Raw genomic sequence first — 23870 nt, 5'->3', positions numbered from 1 at the left:
TTCATATATTGAAAATAAAGTGAGAACAGAGCTTTAAGGTCAAGCAAGCTTATCACATCTAAAATGCTATTAACACCCTTACTGTCATCTGCTGTGCTCATCAGAATGGAATGAGTTCACAGATTACACACAATCCTAAGGCGTTCAATTTGAGTTCCCTGACGGAGTGAGTCTCTCTTCTCCATTCCAAATCTCTCAAGTACCTCCGTAACCCCCTGAGGAGGCCCCCATCTGAATACTGATGTATTCATTCTTCACGTCAGAACAAAGTGAAGAGCCATAATCCCAAGGCCCCTGCGCAAGGACGTCCTCCTTGAACCATAATCACCCTTACATCTCTTATCAGCCCCAGCCTGGAGAACATGATTAAAAAGTGGCCAGGACATACTGCCTCTGCACCTGGGATATGATTAGTCTTCCCTGCCGCATGTCAATCAAGCTGAGAGGTGCAGATTTGCAATGACTTGTGACCCCGACCAATTAGAATGACTGGAGAGTCACATAGCATATGCTGTACATTAAGTGGACCTAGCAGAAATAGCCAAATTGCACAAAGCTACAGGTGTGTGTTGATGAAGACACAGCTCTACACTTTTGACTACACTTCGGGAGACAGGCTGAAATCAGCTGCAACTGATCAGTTTCTATTCAATTCAATTTTATTTATATGAAGGTTCAAGGTTCAAGGTTCTTTATTTGTCACATGCATAGTTATACAAGTATAACACACAGTGAAATGTAGCCTGACACGCTCCTCGACATGTGCAAAAATTGAGGGGGGGGCTGTAGAGGAAGAACATTATATATATATATACAACAAAAACACCCAGCACGCCCCTGCGGGCGGTTTATCCTTCAAGCTCGGATCCTCTACCAGAGGCCTGGGAGCTTGAGGGTCCTGCGCAGTATCTTAGCTGTTCCCAGGACTGCGCTCTTCTGGACAGAGATCTCCGATGTTGTTCCCGGGATCTGCTGGAGCCACTCGCCTATCTTGGGAGTCACCGCACCTAGTGCTCCGATTACCACGGGGACCACCGTTACCTTCACCCTCCACATCCTCTCGAGCTCTTCTCTGAGCCCTTGGTATTTCTCCAGCTTCTCGTGTTCCTTCTTCCTGATATTGCTGTCATTCGGAACCGCTACATCGATCACTACGGCCGTCTTCTTCTGTTTGTCTACCACCACTATGTCCGGTTGGTTAGCCACCACCATTTTGTCCGTCTGTATCTGGAAGTCCCACAGGATCTTAGCTCGGTCATTCTCCACCACCCTTGGGGGCATCTCCCATTTTGACCTCGGGACTTCCAGGTTATACTCCGCACAGATGTTCCTGTACACTATGCCGGCCACTTGGTTATGGCGTTCCATGTATGCCTTGCCTGCTAGCATCTTGCACCCTGCTGTTATGTGCTGGATTGTCTCTGGGGCATCTTTACACAGCCTGCACCTGGGGTCTTGCCTGGTGTGATAGACCCCAGCCTCTATGGATCTTGTGCTCAGAGCTTGTTCTTGTGCTGCCATGATTAGTGCCTCTGTGCTGTCTTTCAGTCCAGCTTTGTCCAGCCACTGGTAGGATTTCTGGATATCAGCCACCTCCTCTATCTGCCGGTGGTACATACCGTGCAGGGCTCTGTCCTTCCATGATGGTTCCTCGTCTCCCTCCTCTTTCTTGGGTTTCTGCTGCCTGAGGTATTCACTGAGCACTCGGTCAGTTGGGGCCATCTTCCCAATGTATTCTTGGATGTTCGTTGTCTCATCCTGGACTGTGGTGCTGACACTCACCAGTCCCCGGCCCCCTTCCTTCCGCTTAGCGTACAGCCTCAGGGTGCTGGACTTGGGGTGAAACCCTCCATGCATGGTAAGGAGCTTTCTTGTCTTTATGTCAGTGGCTTCTATCTCCTCCTTTGGCCAGCCTATTACCCCAGCAGGGTACCTGATCACGGGCAGGGCGTACGTGTTGATGGCCCGGATCTTGTTCTTACCATTCAGCTGACTCCTCAGGACTTGCCTGACCCTCTGCAGGTACTTGGTGGTTGCAGCTTTTCTAGCGGCCTCTTCATGGTTCCCATTCGCCTGCGGGATCCCCAAGTACTTGTAACTGTCCTCTATGTCTGCAATGTTGCCTTCTGGTAGTTCAATCCCCTCAGTTCTGACTACCTTCCCTCTCTTTGTTACCATCCGACTACACTTCTCCAGTCCGAACGACATTCCAATGTCATTGCTGTATAGCCTGGTAGTGTGGATCAGTGAATCGATGTCTCGTTCACTCTTGGCATACAGCTTGATGTCATCCATGTACAGGAGGTGGCTGACAACTGCTCCGTTCCGTAGTCGGTATCCGTAGCCAGTCTTGTTAATGATCTCACTGAGGGGGTTCAGGCCTATGCAGAACAGCAGTGGGGACAGAGCATCTCCTTGGTAGATCCCGCACTTGATGGTGACTTGTGCTATGGGCTTGGAGTTGGCCTCTAGTGTTGTACGCCACATCCCCATTGAGTTCCTGATGAAGGCTCTTAGGGTCCCATTGATCTTGTACAATTCTAGGCATTCCAGTATCCAGCTGTGGGGCATTGAGTCATAGGCCTTCTTGTAATCAATCCAGGCAGTGCACAGGTTGGTCAGTCTGGTCTTGCAGTCTCGGCTGATTGTTCTGTCTACCAGTAGCTGGTGTTTTGCGCCTCTGGTATTCTTGCCAATTCCTTTCTGTGTCCCGCTCATGTATTGACCCATGTGCCTGTTCATCTTAGCCGATATGATGCCTGACAGGAGCTTCCATGTAGTACTGAGGCAGGTTATTGGTCGGTAGTTGGAGGGGACCGGTCCCTTCTTGGGGTCCTTGGGGATCAGGACCGTCCGGCCTTCAGTTAGCCATTCCGGGTGTCTCTCGTTAACTAGCAGCTGGTTCATTTGTGCTGCCAGACGCTCGTGGAGTGCAGTTAGCTTCTTCATCCAGTAGGCGTGAACCATGTCGGGCCCTGGTGCTGTCCAACTCTTCATACTGGAGACCCTTTCTTGGATATCTGCCACTGTGATGGTTACTGGACCCTGTTCAGGGAGGTCGCTGTGGTCTGCCCTCAGATCCTCTAGCCACTGAGCATTGCCGTTATGGGTTGCATCCTTCTCCCATATGCTCTTCCAGTATTGCTCCGTCTCCAGCCTTGGTGGTGCTCTTATTGTTCCCTTGCCACTGAGAGTACACCTTTGCTGGTTCTGTGGAGAACAGCTGGTTTATTCTCCTGCCTTCTATCTCTCTGGTGTACCTCCTCAAGCGGCTGGCCAAGGCTGTGAGTCTTTGCTTGGCAGTTTCCAAGGCCTCAGGTATGGACAGCTTGCTGTATTTCTTAGGCACCTTATTCGTCGCACCTTTCTGCAACTCCGTTAGTTGGCTAACCTCTCTCCGTGCTACTTTGATCTTGCCCTCTAGCCTCCTTCTCCATGGAGGGTACTGCCCCTTGTGGCTGTTCAACTTGTAGCCAAGCATCTCACTGATCACTGCTGCCGTATTGTAGATCAGCTTGTTAGTGTCGGTAATCGTGGTTGTAGGTATTGCCCGTAGTGCTGCATTAACATCATCTAGCAGACCTTCTGAGGGTACTTCACGTAATCTTGGTAACCGGCTACGGGGGATCCAGGTTTCAAGCTTGGCCATTCTCCTATCACACTTGGGGCTATGTACCCAATCTCGGGTGGGGGTGATGACCTGGCGTCCTGACTCCTCCTTGCCGTAGCATTTGTGTTGTACCTCGTCAATCTCTAGCTGTGAGAGCAGTCCCTTCTTTCGAATGTTGGAACACTGAGCTACTAGTTGTTTCGCCGTCATTGTGGATGTTGGGTATCGAAGAATCCATAGGTCCCTCATCCTATTCATGTAGCCCCTTCCGCCGGGGTTACTTGCGTAGTAGCATTCCAACAATGCCAACAATTCCACCGATGCCTTCTTGTTCCAGTAGCCCACTTTTCGTCAGGGTGCCCTGGTTCCTCAACACCTGACGCGGACCTTGTTGATCCGGGCGACGTCCGAGCCGGCATGCCTTCATATTTATCTGTCTCGCTCATGTCTGCGGTAGGCTTGCTTAGCATAGGGGGTCTAGCCTTAGGACCCTTACTGGATACAGACGCCCCAGGCAGGAATCGAACTTGCGATCCTCTGTTCCAAAGGCGTGTAGTCTAACCACTACGCTATCCAGCTGCTCTATATATATATATATATATATATATATATATATATATATATATATATATATATATATATATATATATATATATATATATATATATATATATATATATATATATATATATATATATATATATATATATATATATATATATATATATATATATATACACATACACATACACACACACACACACATTGGGTGAATGTGCAGTAGTAGCAGCAAGCAGGTGAATTCTGTACATTAATATGAATAGACATCTGACTATTTTACAGGATAGACAATATAAACATGTTTAAAATTAAAGGAATTTGAAATGTACATTGTTCCTTGGTTTAGTGTCTGGAAGAGAGTCCTGTCTCAGTCAATTATAGATGATGTGAGATGATGTGAGCGGGCGGGTGTGTGTGTGTGTTTAGCGCCAAATATAGCGCCAAATCACAACAACAGTTGCCTCAGGTGCTTTATATTGTAAGGTAAAGACTGTATAATAACAGAGAGAAACCCCAACAATGAAACCACCCCCTTTGAACAAGCACTTGGCAACAGTGGGAAGGAAAAACTCCCTATTAACAGAAGAAAGAAACCTCAGACAGAACCGGCCTCGGGGAGGGGCAACCATCTACCGTGTCCGGTTGGGGGTGAGGGGATTAGTGGCAAACAAGTGAGGCCCAAATCTGTAAGGAAAACCAGGATAAGGCAGAGGAGAGTTGAAAGAAATTAAAGTGAAGGAAGCAGACAGAGAGAAGGAAAATAAAACTGTGCAGGGCGCGCCACCGTGCAACCAGATATAGCTAGGGTTAGAAACCTGGAAAGCATAGTCACTCAGCATTTCTCCTGAGGGACACGTGAAACTACAGACATTGAAACAGTAAAACTCGCGAAATGGAAATCAGATCGAAGGAGGGAAGAGAGGCAAAACGGAGAATAACACCAGGAATCGTTCCGATGTATGTTTTTCACATCGTGTCTCCAAGGGAGTTTTGGTCCATCTTTTGCACAGCTTCACGTTACACCAGGAGCATTTTAAGAGCGCTGCATTCTGCATGGGGTCTTTTATTTTTGAAAATTGACAGGTTCATTATGCAGTTCCTTAGTCTGACTTCCCACCCTCCTGCTGCATGTGGAATTGCAAGCTTAGTATTGAGTGGATGAGATCAGCTCCTATGGTCACATCGGGTCTAGAATCCAATGCAGTTGTGCCCCATGTATTCACAGCATAAGGCAATGAATGAGCTGCAGAACAGCAACCGCAAGAATGGCAGTGTACTTAAGATCACCATGTTCAGCTTTAGTTTTAGTTTTAGTAGTAGGACCTGACCTGATCTGAGGGGTTTTTTTGTTGTTGCTGTTTGCTTGTTTTACCCCTATGGATTAAATGGGCCTGAAGAATTTATTGTGCACCGGTGTCTCCCTCAGTCTGCATGGAGCATCCAACTCTACTGGGAACGGCTTCCAAGACAACAGGTTGGACTTTAATAACAGCAACACAATAAATATACAGTATACTACTCCGATTATTTTGCTGTGGCCAACAAAAAAGGCAAGTGTACTTCTAATATTCATCTTAAAGAATTTAAGAGAGGAGGTGGTCTGGCAATAAGAGGAAGAACAGAGTATTAAGCAGAGAGCACGTTTCTTGTCTGCAGCACTATAAAATACCCATTTGGATATGATTCAAAAGATAATATTGATGTTTGATAAAATTCACATTCACAAATCAAAGTGAAGTGCAAGGCTGCCAGCCGAGCTGGCTGGCATACAGGTCGGAGAGGGGGAATTAGGAATGCACGGAGGGCTGGTTCACAAGATGGGGAGCTTTAGGAATGATGTACCAGGATCAATTCTAACAATGTTCATTTTCTGCATGCACCATTGGGAAACATAGTCAAACAGAGATAGATTAATATGATAGTCTTCAGGCCTGAGACCTGGAGTGGAAAACTTGAGTTTTCCCTGAATAAATATTAATGTAATGCGATATTGTACTATTTATTTACCATTTATCTGGCTCAGCATGGCACAAAGAGAAATTATGCATCTCTCCTTCTTTATGAGTGTCTCAGGCCATTTCTGAACCCGTTATAGACGTGCTCTTGGAAATCCATCCTGAACTAAAGTGACCTAAAGAGCTTTGTGACACTGTGTTAATAAATGACTGCATACTGCCCAGGTCAATGCAACAGCTTTAGTTTACCTTGAAAGAAAATGATCAATATGCCATCTAATTTGTACACTGCATGCCACTGAGTAGTACATGAGGACTTAAGAGTGAAAATAAAAGAAGACTGCCCTTCTAACCTCAATCTAAGTAAGTTCTTTTTTTTCTTTAAGAATTAAGTTATCTGTTTTAGGTTTCATCTCTCTTCTAACTCAGATGTTCCATGCTATAAGAAAAGAAAGTGCTCTCTCTGTTAATTCAAAGGGTCCTTACCAGGTCTTAAAATTACATAAATACAACCTCAGACTAACAATATGAAACTGTGTGTGAAAAATTAAAGTGTGTGAAAAGTACAACCTATGATTTAGTCGCTCGTAAAACCACTTTCTGCAACAGTAACTCAGAGTTATTATTATTTATTTTTTTTGTATGACTTTTTTTATAAAGTTCATTAAGCTTTTGGGGTATTTGTTTATGCACAGCTTAAATCAGGTATGTATCATAAGGCCCATATCTGAGGAGCTAAGAGTCCGGCTTGTAGTACTGGGGTGTAGTAATTCAATAATGTAGTTGGTGCCCCAACCCAAGAAGGCAGTAAAAGTGAAAAACAAAATTTTAAAATGACATCTAAGCTTGACATTTAGCCAGTGCAAAAGCGTTATGTGATAACGTGTGATGATTTATGGGAGCTAGAAGCCTTGCAGTAGCCTTTTGGACAGATTGGAAGTGATTAATAGATACTTTGATCAGACATGAAAAGAGTTTGATACAATAATCGAAAATGTGAAGAGATGAAAGTATGTAGCATCTCCAATTCATGTTTTGGGTTTAGCAGTATTTATTAGATCAAACAAAAACAACAGTGGGTTAAAATCTTGATGTGAGAATCAAATCTCATAAAAATGATCAAAAATGACCCCAAGGTTCTGCACATTACCATCTATAGTGGAAGAAAAAGACTGCAATCTCAGTCTGACTTGGGTAGTGATGCTGTCTTTGTCTGTTTTGAGCTGCAAAAAGTTATTTGCAGTCTAATCGTTGATTGCATGTAGAATAGGTAATTTATTCAGTTCATGAGGCTTTAAAAGAAAGGTATGGTTGAATGTCCTCATCATGCAAATGATGAGAAGTTATGTTAAAGCTACTGATAACATGACCTGATGGGAGAATATATAATGAAAAAAGAGATCCTTGTGGGACACCACATCACAAGACAGACAAATCAGATTTTTTTTTTTTTAAAAAAGGTTGGAAAGGTTCAAAGTAAGCTAATCCAGACCTGGCCCGGAAATCCTGTGAATTAAAATCTGATGGTTGACGGTAGCAGAGGCTTAGCTTGGGGCCAGTAAAACAAGGACTGAGCAGTCACCGTTATCTGCAGGCAACATTAGGTCATTCGAGACTTTAAGGAAGACTTAAAGTGTAATGTATCTCACTGAAATTTATCAAGAACATTATGCTTCTGCAAAACTTTCCTGAGTTGTGCTCCAACAACTTTTAGAATAGTTTAGAGATAAAAGAAGGCTTTGAGTTGGGCCTTTAGTATATCAGGAAGGGTCTGGATGAACTTTTTTCAATGCCATGTTTAAAGCTGAGGAGGCAGCTTTAAGAGACCACGGACAGTTTATTAACTGAAAACCTTAACAGATAAATATAAAATTAAATCTGATAATAAAAGTTGATAAAAGCTGAAACAAAACCCTCACTGAGAGGTTCATTTGACTTCTCTTACCCCAACACCGGCAGTTCTGCTAAGCTGTCACCCTAAGGTCATTTTTATTTGATTTATCAACCCAGAGCTTTTCAATACACCAAGCATTCAAATAAATGGGGCTGTCACAGCAGCAACCACAAACACGGACAGCTGTACTGGCAGTAGATTTAAATATTTTTACAAAGATAAAGTTGGAAAATTGGAAAAAAACATATGAAGAGGTGGATTACATAATATATACCACACCACGGCTGTTTCAGCCAAAGTAATGATGCGTGAATATCTGCGATGGGAACAGCTCCATATTAATGTATGTGCACGGGAATCACGGTTTGGTCAGCATCACTAGAAAAGTAGAAATTTAGTCTGTAAAGAAAAGCAAAAAAGTCCTGACTGTGTCTGTTATTAGACATATTCATTCCTGTGTCTTTATAATGGGGCAGTGATAACAATGAGTTACATAAATAAAGTGTTTTTCATGGCGATAATTTTAGCATTTTGTCTTTCAACTACAGCAAATAATAACTACAAAAACATCATTTACACCTGTAAGTACATTTTACATGAGAAGTATTTGCATTTTTGAAAGCTTATTTATAGGAAAATAAACTATTAATTATAGCCAACACTAAAAAAGCAAGATGTAAAACTGCTCCTGAGAATGCTCTCGCCAAACCTTATCAAGGGAAAGACAACTTTTGACAGTCTCTAAAAACGATTTATCATCTTGTTCTATTCTTCCATGAACAGTGACAGTATTTTTCAGAGAAACGATTGCTCGGTGAACAGTGATACTCTCTTATCTCAAACCTAGCCTGCAGAAGGTTAGGTTTGCAGCAGTTACCATGGCACCCCATTAAAAAGTAAAGCACCTTTATGACACTCAAAACCTGGGCTTAAATTTAAGGCTTAAATTCTGCTTTGTAGTGTAGTGTAGGGACTCACCTACTATATACACAGCCTTTATACTGTCCTCCAATGACTCCCATTAAGGTTTTATAAAAAGACTAAAAGCTTCCTGATGTAAAAGGTTATTTTAAAAATTCCTCGTAGGTGCTCGTTGACACTAGGATGCCTCAACCTAGACAGAGACCAATTGTTATGTTTAATGAGAATGCACACACAAACTGAATGCAAATAAATGGTGAGCTTTAATTAGCACGGCTTGTACTTAAACACAACTTGAGCAAAACCTGAGAATGCAGGAAAATAAAAGGCTATATATACAAAGCATTGATTGGGAGCTAATGGGGAACAGGTGGACACCATGACGCCGACTTTTCTTTTTGTTGTTGCTTAGAAAGAAAGTGTCAAAAAACACGCACACAAGGAAAGTAGACTGAGAAAATAAGAAGTAATAACTACCAGTATATATAAAAAGAAGTGACAATAAAACTACTATTAAAACTAATAAAGACAAATAACTAATATAAAGAGAGAGTAAATTAGAGCATCTATTTATAATAATCAAAATGATAGTGAGCACGTATTTCGTATTGACAATCAGTAACTAGTGCTCTGACTGAGAGTACAATAACCAGACAGCCAATATTTGCAGTTTGTACTTGAGCCAACTCACTGAATTAACATTTATTAAATGGCTGCAACTGACTGGGTTTGCCACCCACAGTTGTCATAGCCTATGAAATCAACGCTTGCAGAGTAATTCTTTCACTTCATTTAACTTAGGCAATGAAGTTGACAGTTATAGCTTTGAATTCCTGCGACTTCCTAGTTAGGAAACACACTCTTTGATCTAAACTTTGATTTAGAACTAGCTTGCTATGGATGTAAAAACTGTGGCAGTACTTCATATATATACACACACATATAAATGAGCTGTATCCATTCAGGTTTTCTCCTTCCTATTCACAACAGGTAGATCTCGATTCTTGAAAGCGTTTTATCTGTGGCCACCTGCTTTGCACATATTCTGCATCTCATTCATCACTGTCTAAACAGTTGACAAGCAGCGCAGTTGATATGGATCATCACAGACAGACAGATACACTGCTCTCAAAGTCACACTGTGCTCACAGATGGGCAAACTGTTGTAAGAAAACTGATTAAATAGAAAAGGTTAAGTGAAGTGCATGCACAGATACATACACGAAATGGCACTTTTTAGTGCATTGCTGCAGCTGGGCCACAAAGACACGAGTAGAACAGAAATGTTCTGCAAAAAAACCCCTAAATTTCTGTGCAGCCTGTTCAGCTTTTATCCCTAATGATTATGTTTTTAGAGTAGGTCTCTCATGTTCAGCGTTTCCTGCTGTTACATTGTGAAAACGCTGAGGAGAATCTGAAGGAGGATTTATCTTGCGTGTATTCTGAGGTTGTCAAACGCCTTGTGCATACACCCCATTGAGTACAACAGCATGCGAGTAAATGGCATGTCTTTGACTTTCACTAGTTGCTGCGTGAAGGCTTCAAAGGCTAAACGATGGATGTGTGGCAGCTGGTTAACCTTCACAACTTTGGAGAGTTGGGCTCCCCTGTCCAATCCATCAATTGATCGAGAACGCAACGAGACGATGAATCATACTTCACTTTTTCTTGTCAGCGCCTCGCAAATGGCCCTTGCAGATGTAATACCGTGTTTGCTCAGCCTAGTATTTATTCACAATATACTCAGAAATTTTTCTTTAGCACTTTTCCTTCTATAACTCTTTTTCTTTATTATATAGTTTCACTGTTTATTTATTCATTCGTCTGGCTTTATAGAAATCTTTCCAATAGATAGATTCAAGCAAACAGATCAACAGAAAGCATGGCTCGCGATTGACTTATTTGAAACCTAGGAATGTGTGCTAAAGGTTTAGCTTAGAAAATACACTCACTGGGTACACCTATAGGATGTAAATCCAGTGAAACAACCTAACCCCACTGATAGCATGTCTGTGGAGTGTGAGAGGAAGCTGGAGAACCCATGCAGATATAGAGAGAACAAGCAAACACTTTATGGCCCCAGCCATTTGATCATATTTCTAACATTTAGCAACTTGAAACAATAAAAGTTTCTTTAAAAAAAGGCCAGTTCTGATTTCAAAGTAAGTAAAGTAAGCTAGTGGCGCTGGCAGAGAAAGCAAGCAAGTTTGCCAACAGCAAGTTTGTGTTTATATATCCATGCTAGCCACCAATTACAAGCATAATGCACAGACACAGGCTGCGATACAAATAGTACAACACCTTCTTTATTTACTGTGTAGACTCCACATTTGGAAAATGTGAAGAATCACAAGAAGCAACGATAAACAAAAATGAAAATATTCAAAAAATAACCTTTGTGCATTTGTATTTTCTCGTTTATTCCGTCAAAGCCACAGGAAGCCACAGGAGGTGGACAAAAGAGTTTTATATGTTCTGTAATTTAAGTGTTTTGTGTTCTGCATCAATAAAAACTGGACCGTTTGGGTTAATAACAACTGTTATCCCTCTTCCGCCTCTTAAATGAATCGTGGGTCAAAGCCTGTCCTCCTGTGCTTGATGAGTGGTTCAGCTGTAACACAGCAGGAGGGCTGCTGGTGCTTTGCTATCAGACTTTCAGACGTCTGGGGCCGGCGTCTGTCCTGCTTTTGTTTTAGATTATCTGTTGTTGGGAGACTTTTATTGAACTTACAGTAAGCAATCGAGTTCTCATCGACTCAAATAACGTTGTCTTTTGTCTCCCCTCGCTTGAAAGCTAGGGAAACACTAAGGTGTTTTTAAAATAGGGCTGAATGTATACCCACAGTATACATTGTTAGAAAATTTGCATAAAGAGATTACATCTAAAGGGCATAGTATAAAAATCAATGATTGCTGTCTTCACAGACACAAGAAAGGTGTCCAGACAGTTGTGTAGTATGAGTAAGAGAGGTGTTGTATTTTTAAGTATAGATGGAAATCTCCAATCATAGGATACTGTATGAACTAGGCTACTCACAAGCTGTTTCCTCCTAATTACTTTATGTCATCTATAATTACAATTCTCATTTCACTATAAAATCTCACTACACAGCAGTTAACAGCATGTTGTGAGCCATAATTAAAAGATTCATTGCTTTTTCCAGCGTGTTCACTTGGAAAGTCCATGAAATTGAGCTGAAGGCTCCACGCTTACAGAATGTGACTCAGTATGATGACCTTTGATCCCTGCAAAGGTGGCTGCAAATTGGGCTTTCCTCCGGCGCCCTGGCAGCAAAATTTGTCTATTATAGTTGTTTTTGTTCTAACTGTGGCCTTGATTTTGTTTTGACAGAATATAAATCTGTTTGACTAAATCTTGACTTTCTATTATTACCTTAATTAAGTCTGTGCTGTCTGGTGGGAGCTTGGATGACAAAATAAAGACACGCTATTCATCTCAGAAATAATTGTCAGAAAGAGTGAGAAATAACCACCAGGTTTCATATTGTCAAGTGAATCTTAAGGCCTAAAGCTATGATTTTAGAAGTTACAAATTTGGAAAGCTGATTGTGTTGTACTTTTGTTGTTGTTCTTTGAAATTAGGTGACAAAGTTAAGATTAACCTCAAAACTTTCCAAAGTGCCTTAAGTAGTTAGATTTAGTAATTACAAGACAAAGTGTATATTGGCTTGGAGAGCTAACACACAGAGATCAATGACACCATCAATAATGTTCTCTCTTTAAGTTGGCTTACTCACAGGCTAAACAAGAGTTTAATACTTCCATTATGGTGTATCGTGTAAGTAAATAACAACAAATCTATTTGGTTCCAAACCTCTGAATCTCTGACCAAACCTCACTAGTTTGAGCTGATGTGCTGTCCAGGGTATTCTGTCCCTTTTGACCAATGATCACTAGCTTAAAAAATATCAATCTGAAGAAATCTTTTTACACCACTTTCTGTAAATAAACCTTAAATCGATGTTTCTTCAGTAGAAGATCCTGTGTTAGTCACTTCAACAAACAATTATCACAGCTTCTGCTTTGTTTGAAGAAGAACATTAGACGGCAAAACTAAGCAAAATACATCTTGTCACACATAAAGAGAAAATGTCAGATTGAATGATCAAGTTCGGCAAAATGGGAATTTAACCTTGCTCTCAGCCCGAGTAAAGTTTAACTTAAAATGATGAGTGAGAGAAGCTAAATGAGGGAAGCTAGTCCAAAAAAAACTAGAAACTGGAAAAAGGCAGTGTACCGTACTAGAAGTAGTTGGTAAGTGACTTTTCTCCAACTTCAATAATTTTGTGGATCTATACTCAAAAGCACTGAGGTGAGTGCCTTGACTACTGCTCACTAGTATGGGTGGAAATTAGAAAAGTGGAGAGGAATACCTGAGTGCCATTAGAATGCTGTGTTTACCATGAGAAGGACATTGTTAATGTAACCTTGAGTGAGCAACTCCACCAGCCATATTAGCACAATGAATATGCTAAACATGACCCATGGCTCCAAGAATGAAAACAGGAAGCCTCCTCAGCTGGCAGACAATATTTAACCTTTTTTTTCTTTTGTTTTAAATGCATATTTAATGCATACCAACTATGTGTGAGCATTCAGTCGTGTGTGTGTGTGTGAGCAAGCTGCAGTGAAGACTAAATGAAGTGAGGCAGATGCAGAGCACGACAGCGCTGTTCCTTCCTACTCGCAGGAAAAGAGACTTTGTTAAGGACTAATGATTGTCACTCTGTCCCCTCACTGAGAGGCAGAGAGTACCTGATGATAATTAACCTTCAACATAATCAGCTAAGACCTCAAAAGCACCATCAAACAAACCATGAGGGCTGGGTCATGTATAAAATTACAGTATGCAACACACCTGTAAACTAAATGAAAATGAATACCCAAACATCTGTGATACCCCTCACTTCACTGAACAACAGTTACTCATAGTTTTATGTTACACCATACCAGTACCAGATTTGCTTTCAGACCTGCCTTAAATCTTCATGGCATTGATTAAACAAGCTGTTGAAAACACTCCTCAGAGACTTTGCTCCATATTGACATGACAGCGTCACACGTTCCACCACATCCAAAAGGTGCTCTTGGGTTGAGATCTGTTGACTGTGGAGGCCATTTGAGTACAATGAACTCATTGTCACACTGAAGAAACCAGTTTAAGATGATTTGAGCTTTTTAACAAAGAGTATTATCCTGCTGCAAGCAACCATCATAAGAATGCCACACTGTGGTCGTGAAAGGACGGACATGGTCAAAAGATTACTTGGGTATTTAAACAATTCTCATTTCGTAGTAATGGGCCCAAAGTGTGCCAAGAAAATATCCCTCATAGGATGGATGGATCCTCGCTTTTATGTTGTTTTTAGCAAAATCTGACCTTACCATACAAATGTGTCAACAGACATTAAGACCCATCAGTTGGACAACCTTCTATTGTCTATCTAAGCTGACAGCTGTGGCACCCAATGTGGTCTTCTGCTGTTTAATACATCTGCTTCCAGCCTGAACATGTGTATTCAGAGATGCTTTTCTGCATACCTTGGTTGTAACTAGTGGTTATTTGAGTTAGTGTTGCCTTCCTATCAGCTCCAAGCAGTCTGGTCATTCGCCTCTGACCTCTGTGAACTGCAGCTGACTGAAAATTTTCTCTTTTTCCAGACCATCCTCTGGAAACCCTACAGATGATTGTGCAGGAAAATCCCAGAAGATCAGCATCTTTTGAAATACTCAGACTAACAACCATTCCCCATTGTGATGTTCAATTTGAACTTCAGCAGGTCATCTTGACCACGTCTATGTGCCTAAAAGCTTTGAATTGCCACCATGTGATTGGCTGATCAGATATTTGCATTAACAAGGAGATGAACTTGTGTATCTAACAAGAAGGACAGCAAACACAAGCATCCCAGCAGATTTAAACACTGTCCATATAAACACTGACTGACCACAGTGTGTGAAAGCAGAAATTCTTAAAAATTAAGAACATGGGTCACCAATTGACGATAATAAATTTTTTAGTAGATGCTGTACTTCCTTCCTCTGCCTGACCTCTCACCGACCCAATAACAATAATTCTCAGCAGAATTTGTATCCATTTGTGCCGACGTGTTCATCTGTTAGATTACAATGAACATTTCAATAAATAGCAGGCTCTTGTTTCTGCAAATGAGGTCTTCACCCTTCCCTCTACAGCACTGCTACCATAATAATCATTATTTGTTTTGCTAGTAATCGTGTACCCTTTAAAAAGCTGTAGCAAATGAAGGCCCTTGAATTACCATAGTCATAAATATTCATCACTACAAAATTCTTAATTTAGGAATTTCTAGAGTATTATCAGTGCTGCAGCTAACCGGGGCGGCTTTTCAGTAATTGGAGCCCGTGTTAGAGCATAAATTCACTTATCCTAGTCTAGAGGTCAGCGAATAACAGTCTGTGAGAAAAATGTGGCTCATGGCCCAGCTGTAAATGTTACATAAATTACAGGAGGTATGCATATAAAATGGATAATGTGAGAGCTATTAATAAGTGCATAACAAACAATAAGATATATCGACAGTAAAAAGTCAAAATTAAGGTCTGCAGTGTGTCTCCACCGCAACAAAAGACCAATGTAGACCCAAAATATACTGAAAAACTGCTGTAAACTGCCCCGCGGTGCGCTATAAAATCATTGGAACTGTTTTGTAACGCACCCCGCCGCAAACAAGCGAACTCCGGAGAACACAAACAAATAAATAGAAGCCAGCGAGAGGTAAAGTGAGCTGCACTCCACCCATCTCAGAAATGAAACCATAAAGCACAGCCATGAAATTTACAAACGCAAGCAGAGGAGTTGAATTTGACCAAATAAAATTGTGTAATTGACCAGCATGCACACCTTCTCCTGGTGCGACACAAAAACAGAACCATCGCGCCTTAACCCACGACACTAAAAATAGAAATCCACATCTGTGTGAGAATCCAAGTGGAATCCTCCCACCCACTTTCAAACATCTGTGACAGAGACTTTACCTGTGGGCCACTCCTGTGCAGCTGGTCTGGGACCTGGAAAAACCTGGTTTGTGGAGACCTGAAGCTGAATTGGGTTGGATATAACCAAACTGAATTCTTTTTTATTTTAATCTGTCACAGGTGGATAGTTAAGCTTAACAGTAAATGGAGACATTTAAATGAATTAAAGGCACCACTGAAGTCCTACCAAGCCAAGTCATAACAAAATTATACCCAACATATGCTTGCTTTTCATGCATATGAGGCTAAAGGAATACAGTTTGGCAGTGTTGGAAGATTAAAAGGAAGAGGTGAGGGTGAAATGTGAGAAGATTATCTCAAAATAAATTCCACTAGACCTGAAGCTGTTTCAGCTTGCTTTGTATGCATAAGAGGGCAGTTAAAAAAAAAAAAAAACAACAATTAATGAACATCAGTTGGTTGTTTTAATCCCTAAAAGCTTTTAGCATTGTTTTGGCAATAAAAAACAAACTGGATAAAATGAACAACCTTCCACAGTAGCATATAAATTATATATATGAAATTCACTGTAGTCAGAATATGTGCAGCTTTGCTGCTAAATTTAGCTAAATGCTTAGCGAGATGCTAATTGCGGCTAATATTAGCATTAGCCCAGGAGAATGCTTGCGGCTAATTTAGTCATTAGGGTTTAAAATGAAGTTCGAATAGGCAGTCATACACTCACTAGATTCACACTGAACTTTTAGTCTGCAGGTGATGAGGGGATACATCTCCAGTACAAAATAATTTCCCCCAAGGATCAATAAAGTATTCTGATTCTGATTCTGAAGGCTGAACATAATTTTCCTAAATTTAGCCTAATGGAGTAAGCTTTTCAAACAAAATGTGCATATCACCCACACTTTTAAGTGTTCAAATAATCTTGGTGAAAATGACACATACTCTGCTGAAAGCACCTGAACATGTCCTGCTTGATTTAATGATACAAACCAGAGGTGGGACCAAGTCATTGTTTTGCAAGTCTCAAGTAAGTCTCAAGTCTTTATCCTCAAGTCTCAAGTCAAGTCTCAAGTAATGTCAGGCAAGTCAGAGTCGAGTCTCAAGTCACTGGTGTAAAAGTCCGAGTCAAGTCACAAGTCTGAAACTTTGAATTTCAAGTCCTTTCGAGTCTTTAAAAAAAACAAACGAAAAAATAATGTTGCAGTTATGCTAAATGTAAATGTTAGACCATGTAATTTTAAAATCTGTGTTTTTCTCAACACATACAAAATAGTGAACTTAGAAAATATACACAAATTGTGAAATTGCACCTCTTTAAAATGCAGCTCAATTAAACTTAGCTCCAAGAATAATTTTCACCGACAGTTCTGAGATAAGCTGCATGTTATTCTTGGATGCGGTTGTAGGACCAGCTTTAAAATCGCATGACAAAAATATCATACACATTAAAAAAAACTGTATCACCAACGTAGCCTGGACAACATTTGCTAGTTAGATGAAGTCAGCTATCTCATCGTAGCATATTTATATGCATATTTATAATTATACGGTTCTTGGAGTGAGTGCATGCACTCATGAAGTTTAGTAACTTCCGGTCACTGCAACAAGCCCAGGTACAGTTTACCGACGGATGGGTGCAGGACCTTGAAATGCACCGTGTAGAAAGTAAAGACCATCGTACGTATCATAAGTTTACCAGTCTCACAAATTGTCTTCATAAATACACATTCGTTAACCGTTTATTAATAGGACCTTTGAGCTCAACGGTAATTAATTAGTAGTGGAAATAATTTCTGGTAGCATCACAGAAATGTAGCAGTGACAATAATACTGTATGCTGTAATCGTACTGGGCAATTAGTGATACAAAAAACCTGTTTTATCCTGTGAATAAAAGTATGTGTTTTTGTCAGTGTACCATAATAACAGAAGCGAAACGCAATATTGTGTCAGGACAATTCACTATTTATGCACAATAAATAAAGGAGCATAGCGCGACAATTTCTGTTCAGCGCCAGACTTGCTTGTAACCTATATCACCAATTATGTTAAGAAAAATGACGCATTAACTACAACAGCAGACTGACCTTTGTGTAAATTAGTGATGTGCGGATCGATCCTGAAATATCGATTCCTCCGATACCAATCATTTATGTTCTAGAATCGATTTTCACATTAAAATATCGATATTTTAGTAATTTAGGGTAAATTTGTAGTTTATCATTAACAGGAACACAGTGGAAAGAAACTATATCATTCGGATTGTCTACATTCAAAGGAACTACTTCCTCTTCCGCCTTTCATAAGAAACTGTGCGAAATACGGCTGTATAAATGTCTCGCAGCCGCTGGCGTGCTCACTCACAACAATGTTTGAGCGTAGTTGGAGTCATGTACGAACGTATTTTACCTCCACAAACAGTTTGCGATACATGTGGCAAAAAAGTGAGGTGTTGTGGCTGCTTCCACCTGAGGACCCGGCCTTCGCGGTCTAAAGAAAGCCGGGTAGTACGTCATGAGCTCCCTCGGTGGAGTGAAACTCTGCCGTCTGCTCCTTGCTATCTAAAATATAACCGGGCGCTGACTTAAACTGTCGACCGTCTCACACTTCTGTTTAATCAGTTTTCTGTTTGACGTTTATTCAGCTGTGTGAAAACCCCGGAGGAACCCTCCCGAGGGATTAATAACGTTTTATTTAATCTAATCTAATCTAATAACTTTAATCTCAGCCAAACCGATTTACTCACAAACAAATAAAACACTGAAAAAGCCCAACAATAACATTTTTAAGTTATCAAAGTGACTTATACAGGTCCTTCTCAAAAAATTAGCATATTGTGATAAAGTTCATTATTTTCTGTAATGTACTGATAAACATTAGACTTTCATATATTTTAGATTAATTACACACAACTGAAGTAGTTCAAGCCTTTTATTGTTTTAATATTGATGTATGGTTGTGGCAACATCATTAACCTTGTCAAACACCTCAGAGTAAATCATATCACAGAATATGACGAGCTTATGTTGAGGCGAACTGAAGAAGAGGACAGGGACAGGTGCTGCTAGGGCGAGACAGACGTCTCTCATGGAGTCCTTTAGTGCTGCAGGCAGGCAATGTGTTCAAATAGCACCCAACTTCAGGTTTTTTTTATTTCTATATGATGAACTCTGCATTATTAAGTGATAAGAACAAGAAATCTGATGTCCTGTAATCATTATGACGCTATAATTTGAGATACAATAAATAAAATGTTTTTGTACAAAGTATCGGTATTGGATCAGTATCGTCGATACCACCCTGAATATTACTTGGTATCGGATCGGAAAGGAAATCAGTGGTATCGCACATCACTAGTGTAAATGCTTGGAGCAGACTAACCTGTGAGCTGGAGTGTTCTAGGACGTTATATTTGATCTTTGAATGGCTGCAATCCAGTCGCCTCTTTGTTACTTCGGAAACATGGCTCGAACAATTTCTCTTCAACGACGTAATCCGATAACAACCGATCTCTTTACCCGTCGGCTTCCCGTGGCTGTCATGCGACCGGCTATTGCAGTTAATAATACAACAGCTTCTTGACATTTTTGTGTTTCTTTTTATCGCTGTGTGACTGATTTTAATTGAAAGCCTGCTTGCGCTAGTACCGCTTGCCACGAGTTCCCAGAATCCTTTGCGGTTCTACCCATGAATGACGTCACATTTTCAATCTCCATATAATATGCATGTTAAATTTTATATTTGGGGTAAAATATCAAGTCTTTTCAAGTAAACCGGTTCAAGTCCAATTCAAGTCCCAAGTCATTGGTGTAAAAGTCCAAGTCAAGTCACAAGTCTTAGAACATTTTTTCAAGTCAAGTCTAAAGTCATAAAATTAATGACTCGAGTCTGACTCGAGTCCAAGTCATGTGACTCGAGTCCACACCTCTGATACAAACCCACAGCAAATTAGAGAAAATGCTATACCCCAAGCCTAGGAGTGGAACTTGCATGAAGTGTGAAGGTTTATAATCCAAGTACATTAATAAATGCTTATTTTAGCTGAAGATCAGTGTCTAAAGGTTTGTACATGTGTTTGACAGTCGTTATCTGTGCAATAAATCCTGAGCCACCTCTCATTACTTCTAATTATACATTTTTGTCATTTTTTAAAGCGGTCTTGAGCAGTAATTCCCCAACATTTCTGAATGTTTTTCAAAGTTTTTTCCTTTTTCAGTCCTTGCACCTGACCTTTTTTAGAGGAAATATCTGTCTCTTAAGCCACTTAACACTTAACTGTGAATAATTCAAGAACAAAAAAAGGCATCTCATCTGGAGCAGATGAATAGTGTCTAAAAGTCATGTCCATAAGAAAAAATCAGACCCGATACAGTCACTTAAGCTTCATCAGGTCTCAGTGGAAGGGTGGTTGTCAACAAGCCATTCTTAAGAAAGGGAAATGGAGAAAAAGCAGCAGTATGCCAAATTACACAACAACTAGACTACCGGTAAATGAGTGGCAACAGGTCTCATGGAGTGATGAATCCAAATTTGAAATTTTAAGTTCAAATTCTTGTCAATTGTTATATGACGGGGGTATGGAGAAAGGTAAAACAGTGACTGACTACGGCCACATGCAAATCGTGGCGAGTGCTACATTTCAAATTGGTGGAATTATGAACAAAGAAAAGTGCCATCAGATTTGAATCCACCGTGCAATACCATCTGGAAAGTGCCAGACTGTGACAAACTTTTTTCAGCATGACAATCCCAAACACACAGCTATGCAGTAAAAGCATACCTGGACAGAAAAACACACAGTGGATTCAGAGTTTTGTACAGTAAGTGATATACAGCAATCTGTGTGGAGTTTTCATGTTCTCCCTGTACTCCTGTGTGCTTCCTTCTACAGTCCAAAGATGTGCAAGAGTTAAGGTTGGTGATTCTAAATTGGCTGTAGAGGTGAATCTTTCTGTTTCTCCATGTGTCAGCCCTGTGACAGACTGGCAACCTGTCTAGGGTGGATGTGTATGTATAATTTAGCTACCTGGCAGTACTGACCAGTTATTTGTATGACTGTCTGCCCCCAAACACTATATCGCTTGGAACAAAATCTGAATTATAACTTGCAGCACAATAAATAGTTCATATGTACCCAGTTTGTGATTACATATAAACCTTTCCAAGAGTATCAACAATCCCGGTTATGGGCTGTCAAACTAAAGTGTTCTTTTCAGGCATCAGCTGTAGCACTTGGCATCCAAATCCCGTGAACTTGAATTGCCAAGCTACAGATAAAATTATGAACGTGAAATTGATTCTGTTGCACAAATATCTGACTTATAACAAGAGGGAGAGCCAGCTAAGCAGTTTGTGGTTATGGATGAAGCATTTACTCATTCTGAGATCAACAAAAAAGTACTTGAGCTTGCAGAAATGCAAACATCAGCTGGCACAAACAGGTGGTTACCTTGTGCCTGCCAATCAAGTTCTCAGGAACTATTTTATTTTTGCAAAATGGCAAAAAAAAAAAAAAAAAAAAAAAAAAAAAAAGCTCAGCAGAAATGATATATTTTTAAAAGAAAATAAAGTACAATTTATCATAAATTACTTCTCAATGGGTTGCATTGATGCTGTGGAAGGCAAAGCCACATAACACAAGACCTGTGGAATTGAAAATAGACGCCTGTCTTTGTGACACGAAGAGACTGTGAAGTCTTTAATGGACAGAAGCAAAACAGCTCTTTTTTACCCTGTTTGTAACTGTGACCCGCCATTATCTCTGGTCACACCGAGCACACATTTCAATTAAGCACTGCATCACTGCACATCACATTAATTATAAGAGACTATAATAAGTCAGGGTTTTTTCTACCATCATGCTATAAATAACATAAAAAGTCTGAGGATGCTACGGGCAGAGCCAAACTCAGGCACCAAGCTGAACCACAAGGTGGAGCCAAAAATAAGTGCGTGTGTTTTTTTAGCCATCTCCTTCTGTGTATCTCATTTCATCTTCACGTTCATCCGTCCCTTCTTTATTCCCGTGTAATTAAAAATAAAACAATAACAAAAAAACGAACGAGTACAAGTATATCACTCCAAGTCTGTAAAGAGCATAAATCAGCATCTAACTGGAGTAGAGCAGCCAGCCTATTGATCACACCCTTGGTGAATTTAACACTTGGTCTGAATCAGCCCACTTAAAGTGAATACTTTCTCCTGTCATTCGTCACGACTGAAACGTCTGCGACTTCTGCCTCGTATCCAGCAAATGATGTTTGATTGCTTATTGAGCCGCGCTCTCAAGTCACTGCTGCACAAGGACAGTTTCCATTCAGCCCAGCGTGCAACAATTAGGCTCCAGTTCACCAACGCAACTGGCTCATTAAAACCAGTAACATACAGACTCACAGGGTACAAATCGCCAGCTCAAGTATTTGGTATCAGACAGGTTAAACCCCCCGTTTAAGTAGTGACCACAGAATAGTCCGTGCCTTAACTTCTGATCTACAGATCCAGCAGCATTAAATGTTTAGTCATACGTTGCCGCATCTTACAGCTTCTTGCTTCCCCCCCCCCCCCCCCCCCCAACTGCCGTTAAACCCGTTAAGAATGGTTTCTGTTGCTGCATATATTGCTCTCTTCACATCTTAATAAGCAGTTTCCCTTACCTGTGCTGCGTCTTGTCTGCGTTTCCAATATTCTCCCTTACTTTTGCATTACGTCCGCTGCCCAGAAATACGTCAATTTGCAAGAAAAAGCGTAATTGAAGAGTAACTCAGTTTCCCTCTGTATAGTTCTCTGGATCTTGCTCCGCGTCTCCCTCCACCACGGAGACTCCCAGGGCAGATAAACGGGCAGATAAAATGCGTTACTGATAGGATCAAGAGCAGTCCAGTTTAAATCTGATCTTTGGATGACCAAATCATTTCCCGCTTTATAGGACAGTGGAAAAACAGCCACATCCCCGTTAGTTGGAAAATCCTTCCTCACTTTATCTCCCGGAGAAAAGCAGTGTCTTTTTCTTCCCCCCACACACACCAGCGAGCAGTTTTACTCTCCCTGCTCAGCTTTTAGAAAACCAGTTGCCTTAAAATCTGATAGGCCCGCTGAACTGCAAGGTTTATCTGTTGGGATTATTCTAACGGCACCGGTGATGCTGCGTATCCCGCATCCCACTTACGGGCTGCGGCTGAGGTAAGAGCGAGCGCGGAGGAAAAAGCCAGGGAACGATCGCGCTTTGTGCGGTGCTCCTCCAAACAAACGTACCTGTGAAACCCTCTCTGTAGAAAACACCTATTTTACTGCGGTCCGGTGGAAAGATGCAGGGCAGACTGATAGAGGTGCGGGCGAAGTCTCCCCTTCTTCTCATACGCGCTGCCGCGCACACGTTCACAGAGGGGGGATTTTTTTTGTGCTGTCCTCAGACGTGGAAAGGAAGATGCTCCTGACTCTTAATGTATTTATAGCAGTGTGTGTGTGTGTGTGGGGGGGGGGGGGACCTAGAATAACACAAACTACAGATGACAAAGAAAAGGTCATCTGACATTACAGGAACATATATAAAAGAGGGGAAAGTCTATATTATTCATGTTCTAGCTTTAATATAATCTTAAAACCGGACAGGATTAATAGGATTAAGAAAAAAGCCTCGGAGTGAAACTGATTATTTCTAGGATTATTTTTCTTACCTGCTCGCTGCTCTCATGGGTCATGCTGGAAGCACATTTTAACTCCTTTAACCCATCAATACGTTTTCCCAACCCTCCTGAGCAGGTGGAAATTGTTTTGAAAAGTTCCCACTGACTTTATACCCAATCCACAAACAACTCTACAGCTTTGACTTGCACTTTTGCATCTGTCAGCATGTGTAAGTGCTTCTAATGGATGAACAATTTAGTCACACTGCTGCTTTGTCTTGCTCTCTGTCTAGACTGGTGGGTAAGAAT

At 40.9% G+C, this 23870-nt stretch overlaps 1 protein-coding gene across 1 annotated transcript in view; it reads right to left on the bottom strand.

Annotated features, from left to right (window-relative positions):
- Positions 1-23255, bottom strand: part of grik4 (glutamate receptor, ionotropic, kainate 4) — a 364143-nt gene extending 340888 nt beyond the window's left edge. The window contains exon 1 of the mRNA XM_080889585.1: positions 22593-23255. The gene's annotated coding sequence lies outside the window, so the exon portion shown is untranslated. The remainder of the gene's footprint in view (positions 1-22592) is intronic.
- Between the last annotated feature and the right edge of the window lie 615 nt (positions 23256-23870).

Source organism: Rhamphochromis sp. 'chilingali', assembly GCF_963969265.1.
Source record: "Rhamphochromis sp. 'chilingali' genome assembly, chromosome: 8".
Lineage (NCBI taxonomy): Eukaryota > Metazoa > Chordata > Actinopteri > Cichliformes > Cichlidae > Rhamphochromis > Rhamphochromis sp. 'chilingali'.
The sequence above is the reverse complement of the archived record's forward strand: the minus strand, read 5'-3'. Positions and strand labels throughout refer to the sequence as shown.